The 18,472-nt window shown below is 41.0% G+C and overlaps 1 protein-coding gene across 1 annotated transcript in view; it reads right to left on the bottom strand.

Annotated features, from left to right (window-relative positions):
- MELK (maternal embryonic leucine zipper kinase) overlaps positions 1–18,472 on the bottom strand; it is a gene marked incomplete in the record, with an annotated part of 949,965 nt that overhangs the window by 436,830 nt on the left and 494,663 nt on the right.

Genomic DNA, 18,472 nt, shown 5'->3' with positions numbered 1-18,472 from the left:
CGAGATGTCATGTCAGACGGGCAGAAATGACAGCCTGGATGTTGCTACAAATAGCCTCTGGATATTATGTTCTTCACAAATGTGTCTTGCATGATGGCAAACTATGCACCAAGGTGAAGAGAACTCCCCACTACCTCTACAGTGGAGTAGTCAGGTAAACCCTCAGGGATGCTAAAGTGGTTTCCCAGAGGAAGCATATCTGAACCCCACCACATATTACAGGCATCTCTAGGGTGGCGTCCACTAAAGGGCCCCACTCTGCCTCAGTTGCTCCTGCAAAGAGGTCAAAGGGAAGGTGCTAAGACTTCTTAAACAAGGGCTTTAGCCCCCTCTTGGTTTCTATAGGATGACTTTAGAGGGGATTCAAAGAGCACTTCTATGGCAGATGGTTTTCTCTTCCTTCCCGTTTGCTTTTCAGGAGCTTTTCTTTAACCTTGGGACCAAACGTGAGGAACCTTCACAAAGGACATTATCTAACACCTTAAACTTGCCCACAGAGCAACACAAATGTAACTAGGCAGAGCAGCTCAAAGCAATGCCCACTTTCCTGACCTCCATTTACAGTAGCAGTCTCATGGATATGTTGGAGATATAATTGTATCCACTTGAGAATATGCTTGCAACTGCCTGGGGTACTAAAGATCCGTCTCTCCTTTGATAATCACATCACCACAGTAGTCAGGAAATCCTTCAACATGGCACACCTCATCACAAAAGGTTTCTCATCCAGGAAAAAAAAAAAAAAAGAGGTCATTGTTCCCCTCTACTTGTCACTCATTAGACCCATTATAGAGTACAATGCCCCTTTTGGTATGTACCTCACAAGACATCTACAACTAGAAAGGCTGCAGAAATAGCTCACAAAGAGGATTACTGGCCTCAAAAGATGCCCTATGTAGACAGTCTCAAAATACTCCAGCTTTACTCTGTCGCATACCACCTACTCAGTGGTGATCTCTGCTTAACATACAAAGCTATGTCAAACCCAGAGCTGTTGGACATGGTCCACTTAAAGAAATCTCAATCCCTCCAAGCTACACGCTCTAGGGACCTAAACTTTGTCACTACAATAAACAGAATATGCTGGAGGGATAGATTCCTGTCCCAGAGACTTCCCATACTCTAGAACAAACTACCTATCTATATCAAACAAAGCTCCTCATTAGCACTCAAGAAAAATCTTGATTGGATGGGAAATAGGAAAGTCACCCCAGGGATCACCCCTGTGGCTCTGCTCGACAGCACAGGAAAATAATTTTCTTGGGTGGCGAAAGCCAGGGTACCTTTTTGGCTAGGCGTATATAGGCCCTAGGGCCAATAGCCTAGTACCTATCTATGAACCATGTCATAGGAGTTACTAACACTCAAGAGAAACATCCCTGAAGCACACAGTCCATTGTCCTGGACCACTTGTTCACAGGATGACCCAACAAACTTGGTGGCAGCTGCCATTATATAGTCCACAATGGGTTTTTACTCCAGTGAGGTCCATCCTGGGACAGGTGCAAAGTTTTGCCTGGCTTACAAGGTATGCACTGTACAACAGGTTCTCTCTCGCTTACCTGGTTATCAGAGTCAGAACTACCCAGGAAGAAGAGACCTCAAATAGCACCTCCTCATCCAGAGAAGGGGGGGGGGGGATGGACCAAGAGTTCTTTTGTCACCTCAAGTCTGAAATACCTGGTGTGCCATCCTCCACACACCATAGAGGCTTTGCCCTATGGTGAATTGGTGTGTTTACAAAGACTGTGTAATGATAGAACAGAATCTCAAGAAGAGATGTTAAGAACAAGAAGTTATGTACTCATCATAACGTTCGATGTATGTAGTCCATCTCGCCTCACATTCTTACCCGTGGGGTTCAGAGCTGAATGTCGGCTCTGACTCTGCCAAAGTTGTTAGCTCGAAGTCTTTCTATTGGTTGGGCTAAGATGGTATCCCATGCTGCACTACTCTCTATCCCCAGATCTAGTTTGCTGCGACTAGGTCCTCTAACTGGAAACGGGCCTAGCCCGTTGGAAACAGCTAGTGTGATACCACAGAAAAAACGATCCAAAACAATTTTTCCACAAGACAAGAACACACAATAGCTATTAAAATATTTTTTTGTTTGCAACAAATTTCTCCGATAAGGAATACAAAGGGTACTTAGCCACAGCCAAGAGCGAGACCACGTCCGAGGTACACAAGTGGCAAATGAGATCTGGCGATACAGCAGTGCAGCATGGGATGCCATCTTAGCCCAGCCAATAGAAACACTTCGAGCTAAAAAAGTTGGCAGAGTCGGAGTCTAACCCCACGGGTAAGAATGTAGGCGAGATTGGACTACATAACAGCACGTAATAGGTTTGAATTTAGAGGCTATATTAAATGTTGAATAAAGCATGTTTAAAAGTAAGTACAAGAGATGGAGGATATTTTAAGAAAAATAAAGGTGTACTAGTGAAGGACAGTAAAATATCAGATGCATATTTTGTGAGTACATATAGTTGCTTTAGTGAGGTAGTAACTAATCTGGTTAAATATTATTGGGATTATGTGAAATTAAAAGACTCATTTATGGATGCCAAATAGACTAAAAATATCTTATAGTTGAAGAAGTATAAAAAAATTCCTGGTGAAAGGTACAGTTATGCCTTCCATAAACATGCATGCAAGTCAGGGTACTATCACTTGTGGTAGATGTAAAGCCTGCAAATATATTGCATCTAGTTTTGATGGAATTAATGGACTTAAATTTAAGGTGAAAGGTCATTTTAAGTGCGATACTGGGGGCATTATTTATGGCCTGAAATGTCCCTGCAACAAATTTTACTTTGGGGGGGGTCTAAAAGGGCTTTCAAGACTAGACTTGTAGAGCATATTCAAGACATTAAAAAAGTTAAAGAATCAGTGGCTGAACATTTTTACACAGTCCATGAGGGTCAGTCTGTGGATTTACAAGGTACTAGTTTGGAGAAAATAGATTTTATTCAAACAGACAAAAACATTAAAAATAAACGTATACAAAGAAGCTCTGTATATATTAAAGTTTGACACTATGGTACCAAAGGGAATGAATGTAGAGCTTAATTGGCAAGCTTTAATTATTGTGATAATTGGTGTTATGTATTATGTGCTTAATTGTGTGTTATATAAAGAACTGGTGTTTTTTTAGTGTTTATCCTCCATGAAGGCAGTATTGCCGAGACATCATGAAGGCAGTATTGCCGAGACATCAGAGAGAATAAAAGTTTTTATTTGTGCTGTTTAGTCACCTGCTTTGTGGTTTTTGTTATGAAATCTCAACAAACCTGGGACCTTCAGGAAGGTATTGAGGGGAGTCTTCCCATTTAATGGTCAGTATCTGGAATGAGATTCTGCAGTGGAATCCGTGTGCATCCTTTACATATACACTGAGAACCTCCATAAGGGAAATCTTCCAAAGTTCCTTGAAGACTTCTGCGCTTCTTGAAGGGTGTGGTTTCAGGCATTCAGTATTGCTGTCTTTGGGTTGAAAATGAGGACATAAGGACTCAAAAGACCAGGGTTGACAACACAAATGGAGGGTGCACCATTTCCTGCACTGAGGGTCAAACAAAGATCCTATCAAATGATCTGAAGGAAAATTTAGAGTATAACATCATCAAAGTGATCCCAATTAGTGCCAACTCCAACGTAGTGTAAGAGAAAGTAGATTGCTCAAACAGTGGAACTCCTAACACGGATGGCTCAGATAGCTCTGACAGACAGAGGCAATGTGCTGTAGTTCTCAGATACTGAGAATGGGACCTCCTCCTATGTTGCTGCTAAAGATGCAACCCAGAGTTGGAATGGAGGCTTCAGTGTAGAGACTCGTTTTGCTCCAATGAGATAAATGTCAAGTGCACTGGATGCAAGGTCATAACTAACAGACTGGATCACAGACACAAACAGGGTTTGATTCTCACCTCTGGGAAAGTGACTAGGCTTAAAACGGCCCAAAAGGGTAACTAGCCTAGTAGCAAAGGACTAATAGCAGATTCTCCTTAAAGGACTTTGTTCTGTACATAAATTCTCAGTTGTCTATGAAAATCTATTGTGTGGGAAATGTATTCCTTTTTTACCGGTGGTTAGAAAAAAAATGTGCAAGTGGATAATACAGATCAAATTTACTTTGACTGCCACCTTAGGGGGAAAAAAGGATGGATTTGTGCACATCAAACCTCTGTCCTTATGGAAGGTAAAGTAAGAAGTGGAAAATGGCAATGCAATTCTACATTTCCAGCAGAACTTACAGCTACAAGAAAGTCTCCCACAACAGAAACTTTAGTGGAGTGGAAGGTGCTAGCTGTAAAGGTTTGAAGTGCTTCCTGGGTAAAATTAAGATTCTATAGGGGTACCATTTCTCTGACTGAAGGACAGAACATCTTTGAGAAAAAGTCTCTACATAGTATGTGGGAAACCAAGGAACACAAGACACATCCATTATGAAAATGGGAGATAGCAGTTGCAGTTTAAGAACTAGAACCAGGGTCAAATGTGTAAGGAAAAGAATTTCAGGAAAAAAACATTGGGGAGGGGGGAGTAATCCACTACTCTGCTGCCAAATAGAAGAGTGCGTTTCCATTTGCTGTTATAAAGTCTGCGTACAGAACCATATGTATCCCATTGACATCCCAAAATTCCTTGTGAAAAGAGGGTTGGGGGTAGTTGTAACAAAAGGTCTCTCTAATGGAGACCTCAGCAACCACTGTAAATTGTGCAAAGGTTGGTGATAATCACCAGCTGAAGGGCTGTCCTAAAACTGAGACCATTGATGTCTCAGAAGCGAATGAAGTATCTTCATGTGATATCAAGCAAACTGAACTACAAGGATAGAAGAAGCCATTAACCATAAACCCCTGTGGACTAGCACTGCTGATGAAGGGGATAGTGAAGCAGAGTTTGGACTGAATTTCACAGGTTTTGAACTCTGTCCATAAGTAAAGAAACTATGGATGTTTGTGTCAAGGTGGCATTCTAGGATTTAGATTTTTAAGCACCTTTATTAAAAATCATGCATGACATAGGCAAACATTAACAAAAAAATCAATTTACATAGTTGCATCATCTTTTCTTTGTAGAATATCGATCCAAAATTAAATCGCTGAATTCCTGCCTTCCTATAAACATCACTCCTTCTTCCTAATTATGCAGCATGTATTGTTCCCACAGTTGCCATTTTTATATAATTTGCACCTTTTCTAAAGGTCCCTTTTCCAGTTCTTTTGTCTCTTTTATAATATTCAGTACTTCAAATACAGCTGGTTTACACTTTTGATTTCCATTTTCTAGAGATTGCTTTTTTGGCAGCTAACAGAATTAAAACTGAGGCCTATATCTAGTCAACTCATATCCTATTATCTCCACTAAAAAATTAATTTCCTTAGTTTCAGACATTTGCTGACCCAATATTTCTGACAGAACTCTAAGGAATTTTTGAAAGCTGCCAACTCATTACTCCCCCAAAAACATGTTCTCAGTTCTCTTTCTTCCGCATCACAACTCCAACATTTGCTATCAACCAGAGGAAAAATTCCTTGAAACCTTCTTAGGGTACAAAATACTTATGCAAACACTTAAGATTCTAAACCTTCTGGACTTTGTAACATACTTTGGAGCCATGCATATGTCCTCCCATTGTTCCCTTGTAAACTGCTTTTCCAGTTTCTTCTAATCTTTTTTAGAGTAGCATTTTATATGCCCTACTGATTTATCCCCATCTTTTTTAAACAGCAGCTTCTGTTTCAGATTCAACCAAAAATGTCATCAGAGCAGATCTTTCCCGTAAGGATTCCCCTTATCCTCTTTTCTTTGCCTATACTCTATCAGTTCCTGACTGGAAGGCAGCCTCTGCAGTCTAAATGCCTTCTTGGCCTCATTTCACTCTAAAATTTTTCCTACTTGGTTATTTCCTCCTACTACATTGGGTTCCTTTGCCAGTTTTCTCCAATAAATTACATCCCCCTCTTGCCTATTTTATGTAGTCCTACTTGCAGTCATCCTATTAGAAAATTCTTCTTTCTCCCTTCTTGTGTTGACTTAATTCTTGGAATACTTGGGTCTATATTAAAAGACCCAAGAGCTGTTTCAGCGAACACCTCTAGGTCGACACATAACGAGTGGACGCACTAAAGCGCAAATGCTCAAAACAGTGGTTTCTTTCCCCGGGAAAGAAACCACTAGCACAATCACACTACAACATGTGTGGGGCTTCACCCCCCACACCCCGCTAACTAAATATATCCCGACTCCGAGACTGCACTACAGTGAGAAAAGGGGCAAACACACTGGGATGGCCAAGCGATTTCTTTCCCAGGGAAAGAAATTGCTGTTTTGAGCGTTCGCGCTTTAGTGCGTTCGCTTATTGCGTGTCGCCCAAGAGGTGTTACCTGAAACACCTCTTGGGTCTTTTAATATAGACCCGAATACTTCCTGCTACATTATGAATATATGTAGGGCTGTTATTCTTAATAGCCTGCATTCAAAATTCCTCTATTGAACTCCACTGCCCTCCCACTTAATATCATCCTTTTCCATTTTGAATTAGACATTTCTGCCTGGAAATGTATATGAGCCTTAACAGTGTAACTCTAAAATATCCCTTCAAATAAGGAAATCTTTAACTTGCCGTATTGGAAGACACGCTTGCCCCACATTACTCTTGTAGTCTTCCTCTCCCAGATAAATGCCTTCAACTCTTATTGTCAACAAATTCTCTTGTTGAGAAAATGTCCCTAACCAGTAAATAAAACTAAAGTGACTAAACATTTTCACTGCTTGTATCTTACTATCCATACCCATAAAAAAGAGCTTTCAGTTTCTCAGTTTTTGCATTATCTTTTCTTTAGTCTCTTCCCACATAGCCTTAGCTGCCACAACAGAAGCCTTTCTAATCCATACTCCTAAATACTTCATCTTATTTTGTCCTCATAAATAGGAGTATTGCTGAACCACTGTGTGTGGGTACATAGAGATTATATAGCTTTAACTTCATTAAATTTTAACCAAAAAGACTTGAAGCGGTCTCAAAATTTTCCACAATACTGAGATGTTCAAATGTGACTTATTGGAGAGGAACCCTCACACATCCTCCTAATTAACCTTATATCAGGTAATGCAAATACTTCATTGCCCTACTCAAAATCCCAGCTAACTCTGTCAAATGCTTTCTCTGCATCAAGACCTACTAACAGCAGCAATATTTTCTTACATTCTGCTTCCCTTTGGATCATAGTTAAAGTTGTCAAATGTTGGCCTCTCCTCTACAAAACCGCACTGATGCATATCTATCAATTCTGGCATCACCTCTTTCAGCTAGTATAAGCAAACACGTTATACCACTTCATGGTAGAAAGTTAAAATGAGTCTATATGAAGCTGGGTCTGATGGGCCTTTACAGTCCTTAAGTAATACCACCATCACTTTCTTCCAACATGTTGGTGCTTCCCCGCTTTAAAATACTATTAAACATAATCTTCCAGATCTTTATCACTTATCTTCCACAGGAATACCATAGGTCTTGCACAGGAATACAATATGTTCCTGGAAACGTCACCTCCTGTCTTCACTATTAATTGTTGAGCCTCATCTACCTCTAACCTTGACATAATTGAGCCTTCCATAAATATTTCTATTTTTGTTCTTTCTTGATATCCACATTTGTTTACTTTATACACATTTTCATAGAACTTCCAAAATATCTTTTAATACCTCTATGGGATCTCTGGTTATTTTTCTTGTTATAAGCCCAGTGTTTAGCAGCAACAATTTCTACATTCTGTTGCCAAAGTTATTGTGCTATGTTTTTGTGCTCTGGAATTATCAAAAAATTGATAAACGGCAATCTTTCTAAACTCATGCATAGTATTCAGGTGCTCCTTTATCTCCTCTTTAGCACTCTGCATTTGTACCTCTTCTTGCTTAGCGATATTCCTCCTTATTCTGCATTATTTTAACCTTTGGCAGCCCATCTAATTCATTTTACTTTTTAACTCTTATTTCTACCCTATTTTTAAAATCCATTTTCCATTTTACCCCACTCACTATCTATAACTTCTTGAAGATGTATCTTTTCCAGTAACTATCAAATTTCCACTAGTAATCCCTTAAATTCCTCCCTTAAACAGGTAGGTGGAAACGAACCAGTGTCACATTTTTTACTTCATTATCCAGCATTTTAGCTTAGTTTTTATCATTGCATTATCTGAACATAGTTATTGGATGTGGCAAAGCCTAGTTCACATTCCTATGAAAATTTCTGTCTAGTCTAGCCTAGCCCAGTCATTGTACCATAGTGAATATGTAAATTGTCAGTTCCAGCTACTGAATTCACATCTTCCAAGCCAAATATTTTACTAAATTTCTTCAGAAATCTACCCACTCTTGTTATACTTTCCTTTCCAGGTCTGCTGATACATCCTCATTATTGCAAATAAAGTTAGTCATTACCTAAAAATATTCCCTGCCAAAAGCAAATTATTTCTTCCAAAATTTTCTTAAGCAGCATAATTGTGATATATCCAAAGATGGTGCCAAAACTCTGGCATCAATCGCAGGCCCCACTACACTCAGATGGTCTTGTAGTCAGGAGTGTCAGATATCTTTGACCCTGAGGACAAAGCAGGAGGGTTCAGTCAGCCCAAAGGGAACAGACCCTGGAGGAAAATCAGCTTCAAAGCCACCAGCATTGAGTATGTACACAGCATGGGAGATGCAGGATTAGCTTGTTTCATCCTCAACACTGAGGTGAGAAGGGAAGATTTGAATCTTGTCTGCGACTGTAAGAAAGCCCAATCATAATATCCCACTCTAAGAAACACTTCAGAGGGACCTGAATGAACAGAAATACACTGCCAAAGGAGGCCAAGACAAGGGCAGAAAATTCCCTCTTGGACATTCAGCTCAGTCTTTTTGGGAGTCTTTACACAATAATGCAGAGGAAGAAGCCTTTGAAGTAAAAACCACTGCTCTCAGAACAGGATCTGGTCTGGCAGTCTTGAGTACATTAGTACATGGATTTTCTTTTTCTAGATTCCTTAACTGCCTGTCTCTCTGGTTTTGTCTTTTTCTTGGTCACTTTTAAGTTCATCAGCCTCTGGAGCCAGAGGCACAATAGCTAGTTTGCTCAGATCTACTAAAGCCCTAGAAACAAAGGCTTTGCAGACTCAAACATCCACAGATATGGCCCACTTCCAAACCCAGCATACATAACTCATGATTGCCCTGGGGAGGGGGGGGCTTCACACTTGCAGAAATTCTTATTATAATTTTCGATAATATAAAGTACACTGTACAACAATTTAACTGTTGGTGTCTAACAAAAAAATCTTAACTATGAGAAAAAAATTCTACTCTACAGCTATGAAACTCACATGCTTCATTAGGCCAGAGGCTTGACTGATGCTAGGCAAAGTGCGCTAAATGAAATGCAAAATAGCAAAGCAGTTCAAGGTAAACAAGTAAATAAGTATTTAAGAACAAGAGAAAAAAAAACACCTGAAACACTAATTAAAATGAATGTGATGGTATGTATCTTTCAAATCTAAGATTACAAGAAAACTCAACTGAAAGAGGGTGTGACGAAAAGAGCTACTGCCAGCACAGCTAGCTGGAATTTTGTAAATTATATAGCATTTGTAAATATAAAACTTATTTACTCAAGATGCTTGTGTTACGAATGTATTAGAACTGTGGGTCATGCAGGATGCTGGTGTTACAAGTGTATTAGAACTTTATGTTGTGTATATAAAACCGATTTATACAGACATTTGTGTTGAAAATGTATTTGTAAAGTGCTTCTGTTTGAAATGTATGCAAACTGTGCCTTACTTGAGAGGATAGAAATGTACATGCACTATTGTAGCGGTTTAAATATATATGTTTTAAAAAGAGGAAACTAGAGGGTTAACCTCAGTCCAGCAAACTTCAGAAAAATATCTGAAATGAAATCACTTTATAGGCTAGGCCATAAAGATGCTATTTCACAGGTTTCAACGCAGCCAGAGACACTCTGTACGAGGAAGCTTTCTGTATTGTGTTTGGGGTAAAGTAATTGCTGGAAGTGTGAAGGTATGCAACTGTTTTATGACTTCCATCACCTGGCAAAGATCTGAGCAAAAGCCCTTGTGTGTATTTTATAAGCAGGTGGTAAGTCCTGCCAGGTTCCAGCAATGGGGGGTTTACGTGGGAGCTAGAAATCAAATGACAGGAAGTGACATCATTCTACAAGCTATCCCTGCAGTAATATTTTAATTATTATAAGAAGTCTCTTATTGAGACACAGCATTCTGTCTTGGGCCTGACAAGGACCACTCACCAGATCTGCCTTGCTCTTAAGCTATTAGGGTATAAGTAAATCTCTTAGACACAGTCAGGAATATAGTGAAGCTTAGTTTAGGTAATGTTTATTTGTCCGAGCCTGCCCTGCAATGTTATTTTAAATGTTTCCTGTGAACTGAACTCTGTCACTGTGAATATATATTTATTGTCTTGTTCTATTATTAAATTAAATATATTTAAATCTTTCATTGTGGCTGATCTTTGTAGATATATTTAAGTTTTGAGAGTACTTGCATATTTAGTGACACTATGTGGGCCACTCCTAATAGCATTGCTCTTGGTCAAACTACCATTTGTATTAGTACTAATATTAAACAGTAAAATTGGACAACCTTTGTTAAGGGCCTTAAAGTAGCTGGGAAGGGGTTCTGGTGGCAGTGGTAACTACCTTCTAGTCAGGGCAGAAGGGGGGCATAGCTAGTAAACCTGTGCCAGCCTTTCCCAAATGTGTGTCAGCTACTTGGGCAGGAACATGAAGCACTGGTTGGACAGAGTGTTGGAGGACTTAGCTTGAAACCCTGGCGAAGGACTCAACTCTACAGTTACGCCAGTGGGGAGGCTAATTGGAAATATGGAGAAAGGTGGAGAAACCAGCCCTGGACCCACTGTGGTCTCTGTGTGCTCTTAAGGGAAACCACACTTGATGCAGAGAGCTGCATCTGGAAATGCTGTGTACACACCTGTTATCCTCCCAGTGAATGCTCCCCACAAGTGCCAGTGGTGAGGATTGAGGCTCCTTGATTACTGGTCCAGTGGTGGGTCATCACAGACTAACAGGTTGCAACGTGAAAGCATTGGAGGATGAAAAGGAATCTCTGAAAATGAGTTCTTCCACTGACCTCTAAACTACATAATGGAGATTCACACTTTTTGGAAGGATGGAGACTGACTACCTGTTTGATTGGGGGGGGGGGGTCACATCATACAGTCATTCTGACTTGACTATCCATCATTCTGGGGAGTTCCTGCTTTTTTTTTTGGAGCCTCCATGCCACCACATTTTGAATGTCTGCTTATCACAATTCTTCTGAGATTGCATTTTGTTTCTTTTGCCAAAGTTAGAAGAGGGAGCACAGAATCCCTTTGAAAATGTACAGAAAGAGGGCTGAAATGTCCAACAGATTCACTGAACCAGCATTCCCCTCTCACACTGTTTCTGGACCTTTTGCTGCAGAAGTTCAGTCTCTACCCACCGAAGAATTCAACATTTCACTTGACATTTTCTGGGAGGTTCTTTGAGCACAGGTAGGCAATCCTCCTTAAAACAGTTGCACAGTGGCAGCAAATCTAGCAGTATCTACAGAGTCGAGCTTAAACAATGAGTCGCAATTTGAGAAATCAAAAACTCAATTACACAAAGCAGATTTTTCCTCAAGAGGAAACTGATGCCAAAACATTCCTCATTTATTCTAATTGTACAAGTTAACATAATGACAGTTAATCAAAGTTGCAAAAGCATACACTTTTCCCCCAAACTTATCAAAAGCTTTCTCATCCTTGTATGAAGGACAGGGATTAGAATGTTAAAAATTTTAACAGCAACTGGCTTTACTAAAACTATAGCTGCTGGGTCAGGTATGAGATTGTATAATCTGTTTTTATGCACCAAAGTTCCACAATCTTGTCTGCTTTTTGAGGGGCAGCAGGCTGCAACAAAAGTATCTTCCAAGGCTGAAAGGACTGGAAGAAAGCAAGAAGGTTCTGGATATTCCAACTGTAACATTTTCTTAAGAACTGGGAGAACCTCTATAGTCTTCCACAGAGATGTTCTATGACCGTGTTTCCAGGATAAATCACTCACAGGGAGAATCCCATATCATATGGGGAATCCCATACCACACTCCTCAGAATCTGAATCAGAAACCTGAGGAGAAAACTGCATCAGACTCTTCACCGCGTTCTACAGATTCAGTTTTTTGAACCTTTTCAGGTAAAGAGAAATTCCTATTTCACTAGAAACTGCCTTATAAGTGTCAAGACCCTCAGGCAAGTCTAATAAATTACTCCTGTACAGAGCAACTGGCACGGAATAAGATATTAATTTTCAAATTTCTTTTTGGCAGGAATTTGAGGAGCAAAACACAACAGTACTGCCAGCAACAATGCACAACATATTCGGGCTACACAGAAGCACATTCCCCCTACCCCTTCTTCCATAAACGACAGGAGGGGCTCACACACTGCTTTGAGGGGACCCAGAGCTGCAGTGGGCAAAGCTAACCCTCAGTTCATGGTGGCTGTATGGACTACACCAGACAGAACTGAAAAAATGAGTGGCCTTAGGAACCAACTTCCGCCACAGCACAGTACCAATTACCTGCAGCAGTGGCAAATTACCAGTCTGCTGTGTTGGCAAAGACTGCAAGGGGGGGGGGGGGGGGGCTACACTTAAAAAAGCACCGTCAAAAAGCTCCAGGTTTGATTTTTCTACATTTATGGGGATACCCAAGGGCTGACTCAAGCGGAGTAAGCAGTCTCTTGCTAGAATGAGTGATCCTGTTGTGTTTGTGCCATGAGCCAATTGAGATAAGCACTTGGAACCAGTGCAGCCTCAGATATACTGCGACCACCCAGGGGGCTGAGTGAGACCAAAGGGCAGTGATCAGATTTGGTAATGACTGGCTCCCTGCTGGAAGCAGAGAACTGCTTTGTAACCATAATGTGGAAAGTAAGCATCTCGAAAGTCTATTGAGTGCATCCAGACTGCTGCCTGTAGGAGTGCTAGGATGGACTGTACTAGGACAGTCTGGAATTTTTTTTCACATGGAGATTTAGACCACGGATATTCAGAATGTACCCAAAATGATTTTTCTCTGGCACTAAAAAAAACTTGGAGTAGACTATGGATTATTCTTGGTCTGGTGGTACCGCTTGGATGACTCTCTTGGAGTAGAGAAATACGCCTCTCTAGCTGCTATCCTTCTTGGTGTGGTGGCATGTCTGGCAGAGGCAGCGTACTTTGGAAAGTGTTTGGAATGAACGGTATTGTGTACATCTGGCAATAATGTTCTTTGCCTATATCCCTTCTGATGAGCAACCAAACATCTGGGTAAAGCAAAATAAGTCCTCCAAATGCCTCCAAAGAACAACCTGACAATCTAAAATGTTTTCCCTAAAAAAAACTCTGAACCCTTGATTCTACAACTCTCCCTAATCCATGGCAACATCTAATAAAGAACCCTCCTTTGCCATGTGAACACTGTTCAAAGAAAAGAAAAAAATAAATAAAAGAATGTTGAGATTTGTTGAACCAGAAGCTCTTGCTACCAATTCCTGAAGTAAGACCTCTGGAGGGTTTCAGATCATTCTCCCATGACAGTCTTCAACTCTTGTTCACTCTTTGCTGAAGTCTCCCCCTTACTTTGGGACCAAACAAGGATGACCCATCACAGGGAAATTCAAAAAGAACTCCTTAAAATTAGCCAAAAAAATCACATAGCCACTGTAGAGCAATATGTATGTACAGGTCTATATTACCACATCAAAAGCACAGGTCAGCGAACGCTTGTCCGCTGACCAATAAACAGTGAAGTGTCATTTCCGCAAAGGGCCACTACAGCTAATTTTTTCCTAGGAGGAAAAAAAATCACTTTGCCATCGTTGTGAATTTTCCCTTTTCCCCACTGTAGTGCAATCTTGGATTTTGTATATTTAGTTAGGGAGTGGGGGCAAAGCCTTTCACTTTGATAGGTTTGTAATCCTGTCTCATTTCTGCTTGGCCAAGCGATTTTCCCCTAGGAAAAAATTCACTACATGGGCCATTCGTGGAAATGACACTTCGCTGTTTATTAGTTGCCAAACAGGCATTCACTGACCTGTGTTTTTGATGTGGTAATATAGACCCTATGTACATCTTTAAGAAGCTTTCTCGGGGCTTGCACAAGTGTATAAATACCGAGCACTTGTAAGCCTGCCATTTTGTAGTAAGCTGTTGAGATGTAAGCATGTATGTCTGTGTAGTCTGTCAGTTAATCAGTAAGTTTATATTTTGTACTGCTGCTATCCATCTTGATGGGTTTCTGCATAAGCAGATTAACGCCACCTGTTTGTTTTTACTTGTGAAACAAGACGAGTGACATGATGTCAGAATTGGATCCCAGATTCAGATCCAGATTAGGACCAAAGGCACTTGGTTAAAGGTGGAGGAATACAGAGGAGTGAATTATCCCTACTGTACATATAACTCGTAAAAGCTGGTCAGAAATTAATTTCAGGTTATCAAAGCTTAAATAATTTCTTATTCATAAAACAAAGCACTCAGAATGCTCTAAATTAATTTCTAGTTAAACAAAATGTCCAAAACTGCGACATATTGATGAAAATATTCAAACTATGGAAAAAGTTTTGAAATGTCCGAATCGCTTAAAAAGTAACTACCACATTTTTTCCCCATGTACTACTTTTTCACATTAAAACTATTCAAAATATCCAAAGTGTATGAAATGTTTGCATGTTTGTGCAATATTACAGTGCAGCCATTTCAAACCATATTTTGCAAAGTACAGTATTTCAAAAAACTTATTGCGCATTTGAAGGTTATTAAAAGTACTGGCCTTGTGTGCATGTTCATATACAATTACAAGGTCCACATTTCCAGTGCGTTTGGGCTTACATTGTTGGAATGGCAGATGGATTTCGAAAAAGTACAGTTTTGTACACTTACCATAAATGTAGATGTTAGAGTGTATTCACTGTTGCAAGCCTAACCAATGGGTTATCCGACTCCTGGTAGCCCTCGATCGGCTAGAATACCAAAGGTAAGTAAAAATGACATCACCTGTTGTCGGTTGTAAAGGACGTCAGGGCGTCAGATACAAAAGGAGGCAGCCGACATCACTTCCTCAGCCTTTCTTTCCAGAATAGTCAGAAGCCCCCAGAAAAAAAGAAGTTATGTTCTTACCATAACATTCCATGAGAGTTGTTCATCTCGCCTTTGTTCTTACACGTGGGTACAGAGACTATTCATCGGCTCAGAGTCTGACACTTTCCAAGCTCAAGATTGAGTAGTTCGAGGCACAGTCCCTATCCCATGATGCTCTCTTACCAACCCCAGATTTAGTTTGCTGAACCCAGCAATAAAAAATACAACTAAGCACCAAAAATACAATATGTACATATGTATACAGCTATTTACAATTAGCCAAGAGATATTCTGGCTGGAAGGAAGGACACTAGTCAGACCAACCAGACCACCAGTCACATCCGTTCTTCCAGAACCCAGAGGGGGAAGGGGGGAAGGTGGGAGGGAGTGTAAGAACAAAGGCAAGATGAACAACTCACATGGAACATTATGGTAAGAACATAACTTCTTTATGTGAAGTTGTTCAATCTCACCATTTGTTCTTGCACGTGGGTAGCGTCCCAAACACCCTAATCCTGGGCAGCTCACGGGAGTACATTCCTGAGAACGGTGGAACCAAAGGAGGCCCTGTCCACTTTGTAATGAGTGATAAACGTATGAGGTTTGGACCAAGTAGCAGTTGCACAAATGGTATCCAAAGGTAAACGGGCTGTGTGAGCCAGAGACGTAGAAACAGCTCTGGTAGAATGAGCTTTCACTTCACATTCTAAACGTTGGTTAGCTGAAGAATATACAAATTTTATACAATTAGAAAGCCATTTTGACAATGTAACTTTGTATACAGAAAGACCCTTCTTATTATCTGCATAGTAAACAGAGTTGATCCGATATTCTAAATTCCTTTGTTCTGTCCAAATAAAACCTCAATTGTCTGTGAACATCAAGCTTATGTAACATGTATTCCAATTTATTGGAATGATGTCTGAAAAAGGTGGGAAGCTCAATAGACTGGTTTAAATTAGCCTTGGAGCAGACCTTAGGAAGAAAGGTAGGATTTGTCCAGAGAGACACTCTGTCGGGGTGAAAGACCAGATATGTAGGCCTGATAGAAAGTGTTTGTAGTTCAGAAAATCTACGCGCCGTGGTAATAGCCAAGAAAATTGTCTTCCAAGAAAAAAACTTCAGAAGACAAGATGATGACGGCTCAAAGGGAGGAAGCACAAGTTGAGACAAGCACCAAATTTAGAATCCAGGGAGTAAAGGGATGTCATATGGGTAGCCTAAGATGATGAGTCCCTTTCAAAAAAGCTTTACATAATCTGTTGGGCATAATGTTAGAACCTTTGCATCCCACATGAAAGTTGGATACAGCAGCCAATTGAACCCTTATAGTAGCAGCTGCCACACCATCGTGAAAAAGCGAAGTCAAGAATTCCAGAATACTATGAATGGGAGTGACATAGGGATCAATATGCTGAGAAGCCCAATTAACAAATCGCTTCCATTTGCTGTTGTACAGTTTCCTCGTGGAGACTTTATGAGAAGAAACTAGAATATGTTGTACCGCGGAAGACCATTTATATGACCTGGTTAGGTTGGGAAGTGGAGCAGCCAAGCTGTCAGTTTGAGGGAGAAAAGAGAGGGGTGAAGAACTCCCGAAGAATGAGTCAGAAGGTCTGGCACTGGGTCCAGAACCCAAGGTTCTTCCACTGTGTTGGCTGAAGGAAGGGGTACCATATCTGTAGAGGCCAAAACGGGGCTATCAGAATAACAGTCCTTCCCAAGCTTTCGGATTTCTGTAATAATCTATGGATCAGAGGGGTTGGTGGAAAGGCATAAAGGAAACCAGAGGGCCAATCGTGTATGAGCGAATCCCTTGGGCTGTCCCCGGTGGAGGGTACAGGGCAAAGTAGCTTCTGCATTTGGCATTCATTAGGGATGCAAAAAGGTTGCAGTAAGGCTGGCCGCATCTGTGGAATATCATCTCCGCCACTTGTTCTTTGAGGGACCACTCGTGAGGCAACAGAATCGCTCTGCTCACTTTGTCCTCTTTCACATTAGATGACCCCAGGATGTGCGCTGCTATCAGATAGCGCCCGGTGGATACAGCTCACTGCCAAATTCTCAGGGCCTCTCGGCATACGGGGTAAGACTTGGTTCCCCCTTGTTTGTTGATGTACCAGACTACCGACATGTTGTCGGTCTGTATTGCAATCGTCTCTCGAGGTAGAGAGTCGTGAAAGTGTTGCAATGCTAGAAACACCGCTCTCAACTCTAGGACATTAATGTGCAAATGGGATTCCATCTCTGACCGTCTTGGACAGTTCTTCCCTGAAACAGCCGCCCCCCCACCCTATCAGGGAAGCATCTGTGGTCACAGTGGCTGAAGGAGGGGGAAGTACAAATGGGCGACCTACAGTTACCTGGTGGCTGTTCAACCACCAAAGGTCCTTTTTGCAAGCATTTGTCAGTAGAATCTTGTGTGACATTGGAAGCTGTTGATAAGACTACTGTGTGAAGAGTAACCATTGGAATATCCTCATGTGCATTCGTCCCAGAGGAACAGCTATGAGCGTCGCTGCCATGGTGCCTAACAGCTTCAGAATGTGGAATGCAGGAACTCTTCTTTCCATTAACAAGTGGGACACTTAACTTCTTAGAGAGATTACTCTTGCTTGAGGCAATCTGACCAAGGCGGTGGTGGTGTCTATAGATCTGCTCCAATAAAGGAAATATGCTGTGACGGCAATAAAGCAGATTTTTCTAAATTTATGGTTATGCCTAACTGGGAACACAGGTTGATTGTGTAATCTCTGGAACAAATCAGTTGATGCCTGGTGAGGAGCAAGTCATCCAGTTATGGAAGCGCACGGAAACCTAAACGTCTCAGGTGAGCCGTGACTGCCATGCATTTGGTGAACACTCTGGGGGCTGTGGTGAGACCAAAGGGCAGCATTCAGAATTGGTAGTGACCAGCCCCCAGCTGGAAATGCAAGTGATCTCTGGATGGTCTGGCCATTTTGATTTGGTAGTACGAATCCCTGAGATCTATAGAGCACATCCAATTGCCTGTTATTAGAAATGGTATCAATTGAAGTGTGACCTTCCAGAACTTTTCCTTTTTGGCAAAGGTTTTGAGTTTGCTGAGGTCTAAGATGGGCCTACAGTCACCAGTTTTCTTTGGAACTAAAATGAACCTGGAGTAAGTTCCGGATCTTATCTGGTCCACTGGGACAGGCTGGATGACTTTTCTAGTAGCTTGTGAATTTCTATGGCTGCATGATGCAGCAGACTGGGTGGAACATCTGGGATTCTTGTACGAATAGAAGG

This window comes from Protopterus annectens, chromosome 17.part0 (genome assembly GCF_019279795.1).
Source record: "Protopterus annectens isolate FY-2018-M chromosome 17.part0, PAN1.0, whole genome shotgun sequence".
NCBI classification, from domain to species: Eukaryota; Metazoa; Chordata; order Ceratodontiformes; family Protopteridae; genus Protopterus; species Protopterus annectens.
This window is presented reverse-complemented; position numbering and strand designations above follow the sequence as displayed.